Source organism: Ambystoma mexicanum, chromosome 1q (genome assembly GCF_040938575.1).
Source record: "Ambystoma mexicanum isolate Mex_15411 chromosome 1q, UKY_AmexF1_1, whole genome shotgun sequence".
NCBI lineage: Eukaryota > Metazoa > Chordata > Amphibia > Caudata > Ambystomatidae > Ambystoma > Ambystoma mexicanum.
This window is the reverse complement of record NC_090922.1, coordinates 462,471,419-462,490,942: the sequence shown is the minus strand read 5'-3', so window position 1 is coordinate 462,490,942 and position 19,524 is coordinate 462,471,419.

Below are 19,524 nucleotides of genomic sequence, written 5' to 3'. Positions count from 1 at the left end.
TCAGTTCGCAGCACGGCACAGGACTGGGCTGGATCGGGTCTGCAATGGCTCTGGTCACAACTGTCTGGTCACAGCACAGCACAGCACAACTGGATTGGATCTTTTGGTTCTGATGATAATTCTTTTAGCAGGCAGCCATACAGCACAGCCCATGTTCCCCTTTGGTGGTGGGATTCTGGTTCTAGAATTTAAGGCCTAGTTGAAAATGGTTCAACTAATGGAATGGGCCTTTCTTCTTTGCCAAGGTTCTGGAGTCTGGAGCAGGGAAGATGGATGGTTCTGCTCCAGGGTGCTCTGCCAGCAATCGGTTAGTGGGTGAATCTCTGTGTCTCTTTCCAGTCCTGAGCTGTCTCTATGCTTATGATAAAGGAGTGTGTGTGCTGGTTTATCCTAAGCACGCCCCTTTGCCAGGAATTGGTCAGGATCTCCTCTCTTCCTTGATAGGAGGAGAAAAACAGTGTGTCATCTTTATGGTTTGGGTTTTACGAGACCTAGAATCCACCCCTAGCCTCTTGAACACAGAATCTACTTTTGACACAACACATATTTACACATATTTACACATATGCAGCCTCTGTAACAACCACATATATAGATCACATATTTTGAGTAGCAGGTACTCCACAAAACCCCATTGCTGTAGGATCTTGTGTCTGCTTTCCACCGAATTTCACCCTTTTCATTTGGAACACAATGTCCCGTTTATCAGAAAATGTCCACAAATGTGCACATTGAATATGGGCATAAGTGTATGAAGTTTCATGCTTCTATCAAAAATACATTTTGTGTAATATCACTTTTTCCACGTTTTCTTCCTAGAACATATCACAGAATTCTGGCGCCTATTAAAATGTGCAGCCAATATTTACATTAGCAATGCTGTTGTTTTTGTGTTTTTAACAATTTTACTCAGTACGTTATCAGTCTTTTTAAAATGTGTATTTTGTTCTTGTTAAGCAAAAAATGGTGGTTTGTCTCCGCCTCCTTCTGTCTCTGTGCAGTTCAGAAGCAGTTTCCTCCCATTTCCTCCTGGGTCCAGGTCATTTACGACCCTTCACACTTAGCATTCCTTTGAGTTGGAATAAGTCCATTGTCTCCTTCTGCCTCCCCAGCAATTGGCAGCTCCCTGTGAGTTTTAGCTGGCGGGGAAGTGTCCTCCTTCTTGGAAGAACCCTGCCTTTCAAGTTCTTGTAGCTCAGACAGGCAGCTCAGACAGGCTTAAATTAAATGTTATTTCTGTTGCCTTTTTCCTTAGCTTAACCAAACTTGGGATTTCAAAATAGCAGCTAGAACACTTATTTCAGATCATAAACCATGGGATTAACAGTTACAACCTAGGTTATTATTAGTAAAAGGCCATTTACATTGCAAACATTTGCTTTCAGCTTATACATTTTTAAGGTTAATCAGGAAGGCTTCTGACAGCCGTCATTCAGGCGGCCGCGAGTACTGCACCCAGATTTTGACAGATTCCACAGGCAGAGTACTTTTGCTGTGGATGTTTTTATGACAAATTCAGCTTTCCAGGACCTTGTTATATCACAATGATTTCTTGAACTAAATGAATTGTAGCACCCAGCAAGAATATTGAATGTTTGAGGGGGTTTTGTACCGGCATTCTGCAGTTTCAGCAACCAAGAAAAAAGGAATTAAAAGCAAGATTTTGGAATTCTTTCAGCAAAGCACTGCTTTCCCTCTGTGCTCCATTTTTACTTGTTGTGAAGCCCAGTGACATATTTCAGGAGTGAGATCTCTGTTCCACCACTGACAACATGCATGGTATATTTGGCAGCCATCTTTTTGTGTTGCAAAGCGCGATTTTCAGCGGTTTTGGCGCACACAAGGGTTTTGCGGCCATTTTGATATTTCTGGCACCATCAGAACACCAGGATGCCGCATGGCAGAGCAAAAGTGGGTCAATACATCCCACAGTGGAGCTTGGCAGCTTACTTCCAGTGCTAAGCACTGGTGCAGCTGAAGTATTTTATGGGGAAATTGTGTAGTCTGGTGCCGATAAGCTTCTTGTCTGATGATACCATAGACTTGTTTACAATGGTGCTGCTACAGTAGGGATTCATAGATGCAACATACAAGCTTATCCGTGCTTGGCCTCAGCACATCCTTTTCCGGCAGAGTGGGCATGTGGATATATTTGGTTGTTGCCTCTTCTTAGTGAAGTACTGTTATGCTTTTGAATGTTACAGTGGGAGCAAAACACAGACTTGATTCATGTGGGCTTGATGGTGCCCGAGGTGGCGTTGCAGGTAAAGTCTGTAGGTCACCTAATTATGTGATTTGCTTTCTGATCGGCAACAGGTGGTCTGTTTCCAAACAAGTCTGTAGACAGGTGCATGGCAAATTTCTATTATTGCTACTTCTTTTGAATCTGAGATGGTGCTATTTTCCTCTTCTTCTGCAGTGACAATCATTTCCAGCAGCATTGCTTATTACCATTAAGGCACTGATAGAGAATAATATTTGCTTAGCTTAGCATCCATTTTTTAAATCACTGCCTGACCCCCTAAGTGGTGTGGCAGAATTGAAGACCAGGTATGTGCAGTCTCCTCCCACTGTTCAAGTACTCCATCTGTTGTTTCTACATGATCTTCATGAGATAAGATCTGCACACCTATGTCCCTCAAGTTCTAGCTGGAGTGTTTTCAACCTCAGTGGATGGTCATTTTTGTGATGCTATAGCATTGCATTTTCTTGTATTGGCCTGAGTGACTTGTGACTTGGGATGTGGAACGTGTATTTATGATACCTTGAATTGACCAAGGTGCAATTATCACCTCCACTCTGCACCAAGCCAATGAGGAGCGTCTCCTACTGCCTCTGCCTTGTTTGGGTGCCGATATGGTGTTCCAAAGGTATTCAATTTTGTGTCACCCACAGCCTTTACAAATGTCTGCTGCTACAGCCCAACACAATCTGTCAAGCATTTCTCTCCCATAAGCTTCCATCTGGGATTTGCTTGTCCTCCTCTCAGGTGTCACCCGATAGCACATGTCCCAACCACTTGTTTCAGTAAATGAACACTGACTGTTGTGTCACCTGTCAACTCCCTGAATTTATGCTATTCCCTGCTAGAAAATAAGGCAAGCATGACTCTGCCACAATATGCTTTGAGGATTCCAGGCTCCTCCTACTCCTCTGCTCAGGTCCCACCCAATGGCATGTGTCTCATATACTCACTTCAAGAGATGGACACTGACTGGTGTGTCACCCTCTTTCTCCCGATTCTCTATTGCTTCCTACGATCAAAATTTGACAAGCATGACACCCCATTAAGCTGCGTTCAGCGATTCCTGGCTCCTAGCTCTAGTCCTCCCCTTTGTCACGTGATGGCACATGTTTTATCTACTCACATCAAGAGATGTATACTGACTGATGTGTCTTCCACTTCCCCAAATTCTGCCCCTCAAAGCAAAATCAGGCATGGATGACCCACAAACTGCACTCAGGGATTCCTGTCTCCTCCAATGAGTTACTCCTCCAAAGTGTGAAGCAATTCATGTGCCTCATCCACTCACTTCAAGGGAGGCACACTGACTGCTACATCACCCACCACTCTGAATCTCTGCTGCTCCCTCTGAGCAAAATCAAGTGAGTGTGCTTCTCCACCAAGCTGCTCTGAGGGATTCCTAGTTCTCTCACTACATCACCCATGTGTCACACAATGGCATGTGTCACATTCACTCGCTTGAAGAGATGTACACTGACTGTTGCATCACACACTTATACCAATATCTGCTGCTATCTCCCCACCAGATTAGGTGAGTGTGCCTCTCCTGCAATCTGCACCGGTATATGGCATATAACACATTCACTCACTTCAAACTATAAACACTGACTGGTGTGCCTCACACCTCCCCAAATCTCTACAGCTGGCACTTGACTTGTTTACCCACTCCAATTCAGTGCAAGTCTAAATCTTATTATCTGACTAGGCCCCAGTCACTCACTACTTCTCCTTACCCGTATTTCTATAGCTACTCTAATTATGCCTACACTTCCCTACTTGTCCTAAGCCTGCATCTCTGAAAGTTGCCTGAGATTAAATGGGAAATCTTGTCACATCTCCCTCTCCGAATAATGTGGATGAACTTCAGACAATCTTTTCCATAGTTCGTCCTTCATGAATCACCCAAAATTCAGGTGATTTTGGTCCACTGAAGAAAAGTTCATCGAGGCCGAACCAGGACCCAGTGACAGGGATGAGACAAACAATACAGAGGGGAGGAGGCTGAACAATCAATTTCTGGGTAGACGTTCTGGGGATTTTACAATATGTTCAAGCACCAGCTTCCGCCCCTTCAAGCCTTCACATGCAGGCAAATGTGGAGCTGGAGATCCGTGAAAAGGATCTTCCACAATATTGAGGTTAGGAATAGAGGAATAGACCCTAAAGGGCCTGGAAATAAGAAAGACATGTGAAGACAATTCAAAACTCTACAAATGTAAGTGAGAGTAAACATTCCATCCTCTGCAGGAAGGGACCCTGGATTGAATTTTGCAAAAATAAAATATGCTACACTCAAGGTGAAGGTATTTGTAGACGTGGTTGCATCTTATTAGGTTGAGTTAAACAGAACTATTGAAGTCAAGGAAAAGCTATTTTGTGGGCATTGGTGAACCACCTTAGGGCAAACCCAAAAAGTTATCCTGTAACAGGGAATGAGGTATAGTTGAGCCTAAAAGGATTACATACTAGAAGCATTTAGTTTGTTCTGGTGATTAACCCTAACTAAACTGATTCCAGGTATATATTTCATAAATGTTAAATTCACATTTATTTTACCCATTCCAGTAAATATTTCTAACAAACTATGTTTTATTGATCCCACTTTGTGCCTGCCAGTGGTTGGTCCTTCTCAGCTTTGTGAATGTCGAAAATTATCCTGGGATAAGCAGGGAGCAGAAATAAAGTGGGGAAACTAGTAATCTGCGATAGAAGGGAGCAGTAATACAGAGGGGCTGCAAGATATTCCCGAGCACCAGTGGGTTAGAAACTTAAAGAGGACAGCAACAAGCAAGAATAGCCAGGCAGTAAGTTGAATGGGAACGCCAGAGGTGCAAACATTAATCTAAGACACAAGAGAACAGTGTTAGGAATAGGGAACAATTAAATCATTACACCATTCCTCAGTAAACACAGTGGGGAAACAACTGATCTCGAGCACTAGGAACTACAGAGTGCCAGGAGTTAATGATGGACAACCATGTATTTCTTTCTTTTTTTATTTATTTGATTAATATTATAGGGAAAGTAATGAAATGTTGGCACAAACATGTTTACAAAAGATTTTAACATTGATTTACAGAGCAGGGGACCAGTGTCCTTAACAATGGGTGCAAGGGTCTGGAAATAAGACCAGATGATGCAGGAGGGCTAGAAACATGAGCCAAGGACAAGAACAGTAAGGATGGTATACAGTATAATGGAGGAAGGGTCTACATTTTAGGATGATGGGGTGAGGGATAAGGAGAACAAGGAGATGTATGGTGTAGAATGCTAGGCAAGTGGCTCTTCATAAAGGAGGAGAGATAAGCGATAGGATTTAAATAGAGATAGAGTGGCAGTAGTGCGAACAGGGAGAAGAAGAGAATTCAAGAGTTAGTGAGCGATGTAAAGAAGAGAGTAGAAACGAGAGGGAACACAAGCGGCATGAAAGATGGCAAGAAGGTGAGTCAAAGATGATTGTAGGGCATGAGAGGGACAATAAGGAGTGAGATGGGCTGATAGGTAGGGTGAGGGCAAGTCCGTGTATATTTTTAAAGATGATGAGAATTAGTTTATTTTTGCCCTCTGTCTCATATGCAACCAGCCTGATGATGGGATGGGGAGGTGGCAGTGAAGTGGGGCAGTTTAAAGAGTGTATGGACAGCAAAGTTGAGGAGGTGAAAAAGCATAGTTGTGAAGACAGTAGAGCAGACTGGCACAGTAGTCAGATCAAGAGCGAGTACTAAAGAGTAGATTAGGTGCTTAGCAATGTTGAAAGAAAGAAGATGTCTTATTTGTCTGATGTTCTGGAGATTAAGTCTTGCCGCAGTGTTAGATTTGGAGATGAAGATCAAGAAGTTGTGAGATGGGTCGAAGATGACATCATGGTTGTGAGAAGAAGCAGAGTAGGGAAGGTAGTCGGGAGAAAATAATAAAAGAGTGAGAGAGGAATAGATAGCCTGTTTGAATGGGAAGTAGAGAACTTCAGTCTTAGTAGAATTGAGCATGAGTGAGTGAGATGCCAAGCTGTATTTGTTGGCATAGAGACAGTTAGACATTTTTTACCGTAGCTCATCAGATGAGGAGGGAAAGGAGAAGAAGATCTAAGTGTCATCAGAAAAGAGTTGATAGGAGAAGCCAAAGGAGAAGAGAAGATGTATAGCAAGATCAGAGAAGTGGAACAAGAACTGAAACTTGGGAAAACCAACAGTAAGGTGAGGTGAGTTGGGAGTTTAGGCTGTTTCACTTGGAAGTGTCTGGGGGTGAGATATGAAGCAAACCAAGAGAGGGCTTTGTCCCATATACCTATGCACAATAGAGTTGATTGAAGGTCTGAATGGTTGACATTATACAATATAGCAGAGAGGCCGAGAAGAATAAGAATAGATCAATGGTTCGCATGAAGAGCGGAAGATATGTAAATACTGACATTGAGGAGAGTGTTGAGGTTGAATGCCAGATTGAAGAGGATCCCGGAGGTTGTGTGTGTAAAGGAGCTCAGTGAGTTTGTTGAAAACTACACACTTGAGGATTTTGGAGTACTGTGGTAGAAGAGATACAGGACAGAAGATAGCAGGGCAGTTCGAATATAGGCCAGGTTTCTTAAGGGTAGGGATACCAGTCACTGACATGTAGGATGATGAAAAAGTAGTACTGTCATGAGAGGAGTTGAAGAGGGAAGTAAAATATGGAACAACAATGGGAGCTAAGAGTTTCACTATGTGTGAGGATAGTGCGTTGATGGAGGCACAAGGAAGGGTTAGCCCGGAGGAAAAGGTCATGAATCTCATCAGCATTAGTGGGGTCAATGGAAGACATTGTCGCAGGAGAGGAGGGTAGAGGTTGTGGAGAAAAATAAGCAGGTGGGGTAGAAGGTACATTTGAATGTTGAACATTTTTTAAGCAAGTTTGAGAGCTAGATTGTTAGCATAAAGAGTAGAGGATGTGGAGGAGGGCTTAAGAGGTTAGTGAATTGAGCTGAAAGACTTTTGGAGGCGCCTAAATTGAGAGGATTGAGATGAAATGAGAGAACGATAGAAGTCACATTTGGCAGAGTGGAGAGCATAGGAGTATTGCTCAGCGGGAGGATAGCGCAGCGGCAATGTGTGCGCCTTGGAAGCAAGACGACACGAAGCAACACAGGTTTGATCCCCGGGTCCACGGTTAGAAACCTCTGGGTGTTTAAGCGCATTATAAATATGTAACTAAGATTAAAAAAAGAATTACACAACAAAAAAAAACAAATCAAATTCCTGTAACAGCGCCTCGATGCCTGTGGGCAGTGTGAGCACTTTAAATAAAAAATCAAAATAAATAAATAGGAGTCGTTTCTAAGAGCAGTCAAGCGTATTTGGAGATCTGAGCAGTGCCTAGATCTTTGCCGAAAGTGACGTTTTTTCTTCATCGTTGTTTTCAGGGTGTGGATAATAGGTGTATTCCTAGGCCATGTAGGGGAGGGCTTATGAGTGAATGTAGGAAGAGTGAACTGAGAGGAGAAGAGAGCATTAAGAGCAGCATTACAGTTAGTGAAGGCTTTATCAGTGGACAGAACAGTGCATTTTGCAGTGGAGGAGGGAGAGTGGGCTAGGTCAGAGATGTAGATATGGAATTTGCATTTGGCAATGTAAGTTGTAGTTGAAGCGAGTGAAGATTGAGGCAAAGACAGTGGAATGATCAGAGGTAGAGGGAGAAGGAGCATTGGAGATATTAGATAATGAGAGAAGTGCTGAGATGAGAATAATGTCAAGGGAGTTACAATATGAATGGGTGGGCAGAGAGTGGACAGAACAGAGTGGCTGGCTAAAGAGAATAGAGATAGAGTAGTGGATAGAGGAGTGGAGAGGGGAGGTTAATGTCACCAGTGGCAATGAGGTGATGATGGGGAGGAAGGGAGTCAATTAGTTGGGAGAGGTGGTCACTAAATTGACCAGCAGGACCAAGTAGCTGATAGAGAGATATAATATGAATGTCATAGGGAGCAGTGATTACGGAGGTGGTGTTCTCAAAAGTGGGAAAGCTAGTGGGCGATAGCGATATAAGAGAGAGAGGAAGTTTGGATAATGCAAACAATCCTACACCACCACCACTACCGGTTGGGCGGGAAGAGAGGGTGAATGTGTAGGCAGGGTCATGAAGGGCAGCAAGGATTACAGAGAAATCCAGGTTTCTGTGAGGGTGATGAGGTCAAGAGAGGGAGAATGGGAAAGAAGGAACTCTTAGGTAAAGGAACCCTTGATAAAGATAGGTCGTGCATTGCGAAGAGCAATATAAAGACAGTGAGAAGTAGAAGTATTTTGATGTTGAGTCTGCAAAGTAGAGAGGCGCTGGGGCTAGATGGAGGAAGAGAAAGAATCATGAAAGTTGGGGTTGGAGGTTTTGTGATTAGAGAGAGTAGGTGAGTAAGAAGAGGGATGGGTCAAGGAAAAGAGATGATAGGGATAGGAAGAGAGTTCAATGATTTAGAGTACAGGAGAATGGAGAGAAAAGTAGAAGAAAAGGGAAGTGATACAAAGAGCAGTGCATGGTGAGGGCAGGAATGAACACAGATGTAATTGGTACTCACAAGCAAAACGCAGGACACAGCAAAGCAATATCTCAAATGTGAAGGGGCAAAAAGGCTGGAGGATGGCCCTTAGCTGTTTGCCATTTGCTGGGGCGCCCTGGGCTGAGTCGCTCCACAACAAGGAGTCAAGTACAATCCAATGGCAGGAAGGGAAGCCTGGACCACCAACCTGCAGCTACAAAGCAGGGCAGGCGGGGGATGGAGTCCTGGCCCAGCAGCCCTGTTTGTTCTTTATTGGTGGTGCATGTGGATGAGGGGAACGGGCTGGATGGAGGATGCCACACTCAGATTAGCAGCGGGTGAGCCAGGCCATGCTGCTGGTAGCCTCTGGCACATGGAATGAGTGCCTCTGGTGCTGTTTTAATGAGCTCTGTGTTGCTCTCAGATAGTTGTAGCACCTTTTGGAGGTGGAAAGACCTTTCAAAGATGGTGATTTTGGGGTCAGAGGTCATGTGATTAGTCAGTAAATCGGTCCTGGATGCTTCTTGTAGGTCCCCTAACATCTGCAGGCACCCTCAAACAAATGGAACAAATGCCTCTGGTGATGTTGTTATGAGCTCTGTGTTGCTCTCATCCTAGATGAAGCCCATTTTGGAGGTGGAAAGACCATTCAAAGATGGCAGCTTTGGGGTCATAGGTCATGTGAGTAGTCCATAGATCGATACTGGATGCTTCTTGTAGGTTTCCTGAGCTTTGCAGGCAGCCTCAGGAAGATAGAATGAGTGCCTCAGGTGTGGCTGTCATGAGCTCTGTGTTGCTCAAAGCCCAGTTGCATTAATCTAGTGCAATCTGGATTACAACTCCCATCAGCACAAACCAGAATAACCAATGATGAGGAATCATGGGGGTTGTAGTCCAAATAATCTGGAGAGACACTGGTTGGTTGTAGCCCCCTGATCTAGTGCAACAAGAAGCAGCAATACAGTGGGACATCAATCTAGTGCACAAGAAAATACAGCATGGTGGATGTTTATGTGGGTCAAATATTATTATCAAACACAAGCATGCAATAATACAGTGGATGCACATTCGATGATTGGGAAAGCTAGGGTAGCACACCAGAACATAACATTTAGTTGCATTTATTCTCCACAGCAACCAATATAGCAAACCTAGGAAGAAGTAATACAGTCGGGAAACAGTTAATGAGTACACCAATCAATCTGAATTCAGACAGTATGATAGGGTAGCAGTTCATGTGGGCAACAATTAATCAAGGACACTAGAAAATGCTATTTAGTAGCAGGTACATTTGGGTACGATTTACTTTAAGGTACCTGGGAGAGGTTACAGAGTGGCTTGTTGTCATCCCTTACCTGATTGCAGATTGATCTTCTGAGCCAAAGGCATGGTAGGAGCAGGACGTGGTTGCCACAGCAAATAAGCACACATGCTTCACACTATGTCTTTGCCATTTATTGGCTGTCCAGTCAAGGCTGCACAGGGTGTTTTGGTTCAGCTGAGACATAGAGTCACATGAATTGATTAGTCCAATCATAGATATATATCTTCTCCAAGGGATTATGGGTAGGGGATTTGGTATGAATTGAAGCCTTGACGATGACTGCCCACAGAAATGACACAGTGACCTAACCAACACAACACAGCTCATAGCAGCTCACACCAGCACACATTTGGCTTTCCACCAGAAATATCCAGAAGCTAATGTGTAGGCCTTGAGGCTTGTGGGATATGCATGGGTCTAGAGGGAGCAGGTCATGGGACTCGAATAGGCTGGTCATGGATTGCGACCCTGTGTAAGGGTTGTGGGCAGAAGAAGGGGTGCACATAAAGGCTTTGCATATGATTGAAGAGGGTCCCAAAATAACAATCGTTCACACAAGCGACACATGCAACTGCACACCTGCCAATATGCAGGTTTTAGTTCTCAAGGGGCATGCCTGGATCAAGAGGGAGTGGCAGCGTGGTTCCATAAGACCACCACCATCTGCTTGAACTCATCGGTTGGGGATAGGGTGAGGATCAAGGCCTTGCATATTGTTGAAAATGCCCTCAAAATAACACAAGGCCAATAACTATGAATAGTCAATTGACTAAGCAAATACCAGTAGTGTCTTGCAGGTAGAAACAGACATCTACCTTGTTTAGCTGTAGCTAGTAGGAAAGACAAAACTACTGCATTGTATTACAGGTAGGAAGGAGGAAAATGGGACGTGAGAAGGGACACAGAGCCTGTGGACATTGTTTGCTTATTAACACACCCATTAACCACCCATGCCCTGGCTTATCCCTTTGGCCCTTGCCATCCTCTGAATGCCCTTTATTGCGCAAGATGCACCTCTTAGGGATCTCTTTGAGTTAGCTCTCTCATGCAGTAACATCAAACTGTGTGCACTATATGGTATGCCAGTGTTATTTCTAAGCAGTCTTTTGAGAGTTAATGGCTTAATTGCTGATTCAATTGAGTTCCTGATGTAATAAAAACGACTAAACCAAGTGTGTTTTAAGTAGGGTGATTTTAAAGCAATGTATGTGTCTTCCTGTTTGTTCCTTGCATTGAAGTGTTGTTTTCAACTAGCATTGCCAAAGCCAACGGATTTTGACTAGTGCACATGCATTAGATATTTGCCAGGCACTGGTGGACCACGCTCATGCGTCCACACCATTTTCCAACTGTTGCCATAAAATAGCCCGGTAGTACTTCGATGGCAGTGCCAAGCAAATGCCTTTCCCATGCCTACACAACAGCCAAAAATGCGTGGTTTAGTGCATCTCTTAAACAAATTCGTAACTTTCTTGAGGCTAACAGCCAGGTGTGTTATGGTCTGGCTTTGTTTTAGGTTTGTCCTGCATAAAAGGAGGGAGGGATAACCCTGCAAACAGACAAAATCATCGCCCCCTCTCTGTCCCTAGTGATAAGAAGGTTCTGCGGGTCTCAGCATTCCTAATCAGTTTCTAGAATGACCCTGTGACCCGACGCGAAAGTGCCATCACATCTGCCACTCAATACTCCTCCTTAAGTGGAGACTCAGATACTTTATATGGTGTTGTGTTAAACAGCACCCAAAAGGCAATCAACCCTGTACAGAATTAGAAACAAAAATGAAAATAAAACAGACCAAGATTTAGGAGCAATACAGGGGTAAGTCCGAAGTGGCAAATGGGCTGTGCAACATGCCTGGTACAACATGTGTATGCATCGGGCACATTATTCATGACGATGGAAAGCACAGTGAAGGAGACTCATGTCTTGGGGCAGGGAGATGCTGTCCTGGGTGGGTGGGAGAGATGCCCACGTCCAGCATTTTGGACACGTGTTCCTTCCCACACTAAGCATATAGCACAGTAAGCAGGGAGCTGACCAGGCCATTCTCCCTTCCCCCCCTACAGGTGTTCATTGTGTCAGTGGTTTGCCTTGGGAGATTCACTTTTGGGGGAACCACTTCCAAAGTGGTCGCTCAGTTCTTGCTGTACAGAGTAAGGATAGCCCGCACCGAACGCTTTTAGGCACTGATTAAGGGCCACCTGAAAAGTCACCCTTAGTTGAAGGTGTTTCAAACAAATGCCTTTCGTAATCAGTGCATGTCACAACTGGAACTCTTTGATCATTCAGAGGAGAGTGGTGTTTTCCTGGGAGCGCTCCCCATATTATGGATGTTTGGCTAGTGCAGGGTACGCGTCAGTGACAGCAAGCAGCACAATACGCGAGTTGGTCCCTTACCTGTTAAATCAGCAGCGTCCTCATCACTAGTGTCAAGTGCGTGCTTTGTCCTGTGCTTTCCGCCCCTTCAGGCTGTGCGTCCCCTGTGCTTGCTTCCACCTTTCTCTACCGGTGCTCTGCTGCAGGCGCTGACTCACTGCCAAGACCATGGTCTGGGTGTGCCCTGCACACATCCTACTGACAGTGACATTGGCATTTGTCATGCTCTTGCGCCCACATACCCTAGTAGCGCCTGGCAACGTCTCTATACCACAGTCTGTTCCATGCCACCATTTGCTTTGAACAGCACGTACTCCCACAGATCTAAACGCGTTTTGGAAATGCTCCTGTGTGTGGGTAAGGGTCGGATTCTGTGAGACAAGCTCCCTGGAAGGATATATGTGGGCACTCTCCCCTTCCCCTCATCCTAACCGTCAAAGTTAACATTGTAAACTCTCTTTTCTACTCTTTACAGTACCAGTTGTTGCTATTGGTGTATGTTAAAGGTGTGGTCGAAGTGGTAAACTTTCTATAATAGACTTTCTAGCTTTGGGAATCAACAGCAAAAACTGTGCTGGTAAGGCTTGATAGCCTTATCACTCGTATACCATACAGAGGCTGGAGCGGTTATGCCCTGGGTACGAGAACATGAAGTATAAATATGTTACATGTATGAGAGCCTACACACTGAAGCCCTCATATGCCAATGGCCTCAGCGTCACCCATTGACCTCTGCTGTAGATCTGACCATCCAGTGATAACACGGATGAGGGAAATGGATGCAGGTTCCGGAAGATTGTTGGGATGCGCATACAGTGTCTGAGCCAGGCAAAAAGGTTTAGGCTGAGAAAAACCTATTAGTAAGAGCCACACTGTGAGTAGTTTGCGTTTTCCGTGGATGAAGGCGCACATATCACTTGTAGTCAGTTTTGACACCCGCATCACATATTAACACAGAATGAGCAACACATGTATTAATGTTGTGGTTGCAGAGGTTATAGATAGGACAGTGTGTTATAGGCCCTGTGTTTCAAAATAGTACACAAAGGTATGTTTTGAGTGAGGTGCAAAAAGCGAGCTGAAGTAGGTGCAGAGAGACAATGGAGTCAAAAGGGTAGTGTGGTAAAAGTGAGGTCAGTGGGTTGACATGGCAAGAGTGCCGCAATATTCGATTTTAAGGCCTAGCACACAATGAACAGAATGAAGGCCCTAAAGTGGAGCTGCGGCTCTGTTTAGTCGCAGTCACAAGATAAATCCCCTTTCCGTCCTCCAAAAGAGAAGCCGAGGTCAGAGGCATCAGCGCAGAAAAAACGCTAATTGTGTCCAGCTGCAGAGCTCGAAGGCATTGGGAATACAATGTTAGCTTTGGGGAGTGTAGGTAGGGATACGCCCTTTGACGCACAATTTCATGAGAACAGGGTACAAGGACTTGTGATGCCAACAGACTAGGCAAAGATTTAGTGCACTACTGCCCCCACCCAAGGAGCAGTCATCCCATTTGAATTACAAGTAGACACACAACCAAAGCAAATATATCCCTGAAATCCAGAGAGATGCCCTGGTCTCATCATTACTGGGCACCTGGGATCTGGGTGAGGTAAGGGGGAGCTGTGTCTGGAATGTACCATGTTTTGGGATAGGAGGAGCAGAAGTGATGCCAACAAATTTAGTCTAAGGTCGGGGGTGCAACTTGTGTGTGTCATGGCATCTGTTCTAATGAGAAGGCCCATTGTCTTATCAAAGCAGAGTTGGCCTTGCCAGTCTTCCTGTGAACGTGTCTGGGTCGGAGGGGTGGACATCAAGTGACTGATAAGATTTATTAGTGTATCAATGTAATCACCCAGAGGAAACATGACCTTGTGGTAGGATATGAAGGTATATGAAGCTTGACTACAAGAGACACACCTTCCATTTAGTGAAAGGAAGACTAAAAAATGGGGAGGCATCATTAACCGTTCAAACTCAAAATGAATAAGGCTGAAACACCCCAATATTTTGCTGCAAGAAGGTTACTTCTTTCTCTTATCTGGGGGTGATTATATATTAAGATCTTGCTGCCATCAGAATGAGAAACTGTGATAGAGTATGTGGAGGAAGCCAGACCTTGCAAAAAGAAATGTACACATCTTCCCACCTTAATGATTGGTTGCACCAGGTTTATTTGAATATATACTTTCAATTAGGTGCACATGACGTATATTAAGTATATTAAAATTGAAATATAAACTGTTTAAACAACCAAAATAAACATGCACTGATGGTAGGGTACGATGTGAGCATAGTCGCCTGCTTAAAGGACACTTCTCCATTTGGTGAAATGAACCCCCTAAAAAGGGGAAGGGTAATCAGTCATTTGGGATCATTAGTACCCTTGTAATATTTCAAACCTGCATAAGTAAGGGTGATTGTAATGTTGTACATGATAATTTATAAAAATGTGTCAGCTGGGCAACCCATTGCACCGTTGTATCCTGGCTAGCCTTGAAGGCGCACACTATATGTTACTCCCGGCATGCACTGCAAATGATCATGATACAAGCTGCTTTTGTACAATTGATCATCTCCTTCTTCACCCTAAGAAATTTCATGCACTTAAAAAAATGTATGGATCATTGTGCACTTGTTGAGCGTTGGGGTTGGAGGGGCTTGCACCCTGACATAAAAGGGTATTCTTTGTTTTCAAGTCCACACAGTCAGTACACAAACATAGATCTGTTTCTTGTCAAGGCTGAACGGCTGAATGGACCAGAGTTTGGGTATCAGGGCATCATCATTATTTGTAATAATGTATCCCTTATTACTAGGATGTGGGGGCCGATGAATGTGGACCACTTTGGGGCCTGTTATTTTGATTGAAAGTTTCTTGCTGATACTGAATTTACACACTGGATCTTAATGAAACTCTTGATATATGTGGAAAATATTTTTTGATCAGCAAGCAGTCAGACAATCTGGATACCATGAAGGAATATTTACTGGACCGGGTCACAAGTTACTGCATGATGGTCATCATAAGAGGGAAGAGGCAAAAAAGGTATGTAGGTGCGATTCATATTCAAGTAATTTAACACTCAGCGATGCTAGCTCAGATGAAGGATACAATGGAAATTCAAGAGGTGCTGGTTGTTGCAAGGGCAAATCTGACTTTGGGGGATGCAGGGTCACCACTAGTGAGACAATGGGCCTCATTACGGGTCCGGTGGTAGCCGCGCCGGTGCTACAGGCGGATTCCCACTCGACCGTTATATATTTTACCTGCGTCTGACTTCCCGGTGCCACTGGCTCATTACGAGTCCGGCAGCCCGGGAAGTCAGGCGCCAGCAAATTGTTAGTCCCCATTCCCGTAGAGTCTTCTATGGGAGTGGGGACACGGAAGCACTGGCACCGTTAGCGATGGTGCTGGTACTTCCATGAACAGTCTGCCTACCGTGGCAGCAGCTCCCGGCAAGGTCAGGACTGTCGGGCACAGCGGCCACGGCAGGCAGACTATGAGTTTGCCCATCTGGAAAAAAAAGGGTGGCGGTGAGTTTACCAGAACCGTTGTTTCCGACCGGCAAACTCGTAATGAAGCCCAATGTGTTCTGCACTGGCTGCTTGAGTCATAGAGGGACATAGGGCTTGCTAACTCATTGAAATTAAAAATAAGAATGGGTAGATAGCATGTGAATGCTACAAGAATTTATTTCTATTTTTACATCTTTATGTGCAGCATAATTTACCAACATAGGACTCCATCATGCAATTTTTGGAGTGAGTGCTACTCCCACCTTTGACAATAGGCGATATTGATGAAATGGCCTGCTCAATATCTAGAGAAGAGATATAGGGCCTCATTACGACTCTTGCGGTACGTGTTAATGGTGCCGTAAAAGATCCTGCGCTGTTTACCACGTACCCCCTCATTACGAGGTCCCCTCGCGGGACCCCGGAAGTAACGCCTGGTCAAACCAGGCGTGCTTACCGGGTCCCGCGAGGGGAAGAGGGAGCAAACAACGGGCCAACTCGTAATGGCCCGTCGTTTGCTCCCTCTCCCACATTCCTATTAAGCCCTGTGGGGGCTGAAATGGGAATGGGGAAGGACCGGGTCCGGGTCCTTGGAGGGAGGAATTACCGGGCCTTCCGAACTCGGAATGGCCCGGTAATTCCTCATTCTGTGGACCCGGCCCCGGACGCGATTTTGGCGGCAGCCATGCCGCTAATAGCGGCATGGCTACCGCTGAGGTCGTAATGAAGGCCCTAGTCAGAAAGAGCTGCCATGATGGAAAGCAGCAGGCCCAGAAGCGACGCAGTTGGAGGCATATCGAACCTTCCATTATGTTTTCGTGCCATAAATATTGAGAGTTGTGGCAGTTATAGATAAACAAGTGTAAGTTAGCAAAACATGCGGGTGATTAAGTAGTATGTTCATCAAATCATGTACAGATAAAAAGTGCCATGTCGCATTGTGGTATGAACAGCAAAAAAAGTTTGGATAATGTGGAACACCGAGGCATTTATCAGTGAGCCTTTTATCTTGGAGCCATTATATATATAGACCCTGCTTCTCAATGAAGGGGAAACTGATATAGAGTATGTAGAGGAAACCAGGCCATGTTCCTACCTCAATATTTGGTCATATTTACTTTCTTCAAATGTCCACTTTGCAGACAGTTTTATATCTCTTGTGCACACTAGTTATTTATCTTATCCCCAGACGACATCCCAGGATATAGACACCGACATGTCTTCTTTTTCCTAGTCAGATAAGATTTCCCACCCCATTCAGAAGAGAGTGTGTCGGGAATGGGGGAAAGACGGCCTTTTTATAATCCTAGATCTTGAAAACTATAATTGGTGCGACTGGGGCTAAACCATAAGTGCTTATTTCACCTACATTTTGTGAATCCTAGATCAATGGACATACTTGAGAAAGATATCAGGTGTTTCGTGTTTGCTGATATCAAGTACATCCATCGGTCTATATGGGCTTTGATGCATACTTTGCTTTCATGCACGTCTTGCTATCTCTATAGAGTATAAGGTTGCGCTGCATATAATTTTGGATGGGGTCATGGGTAAATGGGAAGAGTTAGATCTCTACAGATGAGAGAAGTTAGTACTTGAAGGGATGTTTACTTGCTGTCACGGTTCAGGGGCACACCCACCGAATTCAAACGAGAGATTTCCTTTATGATATAACCAGTTCTACGATCTATATGAGGTTGTAGAATATGTTTTCACGAACAAATTGACAGGGAAAGTGTCTATATTGCAATGCTATCTGTTTTTGGAGGGATACTTTGGAGGGTGATACCGTTTTTTGTGAAGTGGCAGCCATATGTAGGGAAAGAAGACAGTGCTACTTGCAGAATGTCTGCATTCTACTTGTAGGGTTGTTTTAAGTGACAGTCAGCATCTCAACTATTTGTAGAACACTTTCGGGTGGAACAAAACCATCAACCATGTAATTAAATGCAATAGAACTAATACATATAGGTGCTCAATGTGTCTGGAGGTTGACACTCATATTGTGCAGAACTAGTAATTGTGTTTATCCTGTCCCCCTCCCTAGCTTGGACACGACTGTAACATTTCATGTACTTGCACTAGGAGAAATGCCGCTAGGCCTAGTATGCTAGTTATTTTTTTGTTTAGATCATTCAGAAACTTCAAGGCCTAATAGTGATTACTGTATTCCCTTGCTCCCTTCCCACCTCATAGCGCTTAAAAGCACTCCACTAGCGTATAAGCGCTCTATAAATAAACAAAAAAAGCTATTACAATTACAATGAAGGTATTTTCAGAGGAAAAACGAGCGTTCATTTGTAATTGTCGAGGCAAATGCTTGAAAAAAGTCGGGGGTACTGCTGTATGGATTGACATAGAGAAGAAAGATCTTAATATTGAATTGTGCTTTACATATGGTTAAACATGTTTTAAATTGATTAATACGTTGATTGGTTTTCTCTGCAATTGTTTAGGATTGTGTCACTACTTTTTTGTAAACCTCTGCATTTTACATGTTTTCTTCCAATCCATGCATGAGTTATAGACCCATACGTCTATGTCTTAGCATATTTTCTATCCATGCTATTAATTGACTATTGGGCTCATTCCAAGTTTGGTGTTAATTTGGCAGTAAAACCACCAAATTACAACCAACATCTGTTACTGGTACTGCCACTGGTCCCTTGGGTTTACCACAGGTTTACAAAAGGTGCTATGGTGGTGTTAGTCCCAATTTGTGGCGTTCCTAGGACTACAGTGGAATTTTGGCAGATTTACCGCAGGTGCTAGTTCCACCGATTTTTAGTATTAAATTGAAGGATTTACCTCGAGCATGATGCTGGAGGTAAATCATCCACTTCAATGTAAACGTGGGATTTGACGGTGTAGTAAAAGTGGCAGTAATTGTCAGTACCTGATTTACCACCACTTTTCTAATGCACCGCCAAACTCAGAATGATCCCCGAATGCGGTGTATTTTTAACGATTGTTAGTGTGTTTGCCATTACAAGAATGTCCCTTTGTGAATTCTTTGTGATACCCTTTGTGAAAGAGACTGACCAGCACATGATTTGTGATGCCGAGCAGAACTTGGAAATGTGCTGAGTATCTTTTAGAATCATTTGTCCAAGTAATGCAGCCAACAAAATGCATTATCTGGGCATTTTATTTGCATTCGTTTTTATGTTTTTGAAAAGAATAGAAACATGTTGGCTGCAAACAAAGAGTTCCTTTTTGTTGCTATATTAAAGAAACAGGCAGGTGAAGTCTTCAGTCATTTACACACTTTGCTTTATTCCGGCATCATTGACAGGACAGGTTCCATATTTCTATCTTATTCAAGTAACATTATGCTCTTTTAGAATATGGCCCCGCCCAAGCTTTCTACATTCAGTAATCAAATGCTTTACAGTTGCAGACTGACCTGGATGCTTACAGAAACAACAGATGTGTTGCTCTTTGTCAATTCATCTCCATCTTGCCAGTACATCATTGCTCACCCACAGACTGAATCTCAGTCCCAAAAGGCGTTTCTAAGAAAGGGTGATGGGCATTTTGCAAGGTAGGGTTCCATCGTGCAAGATCTTTTAT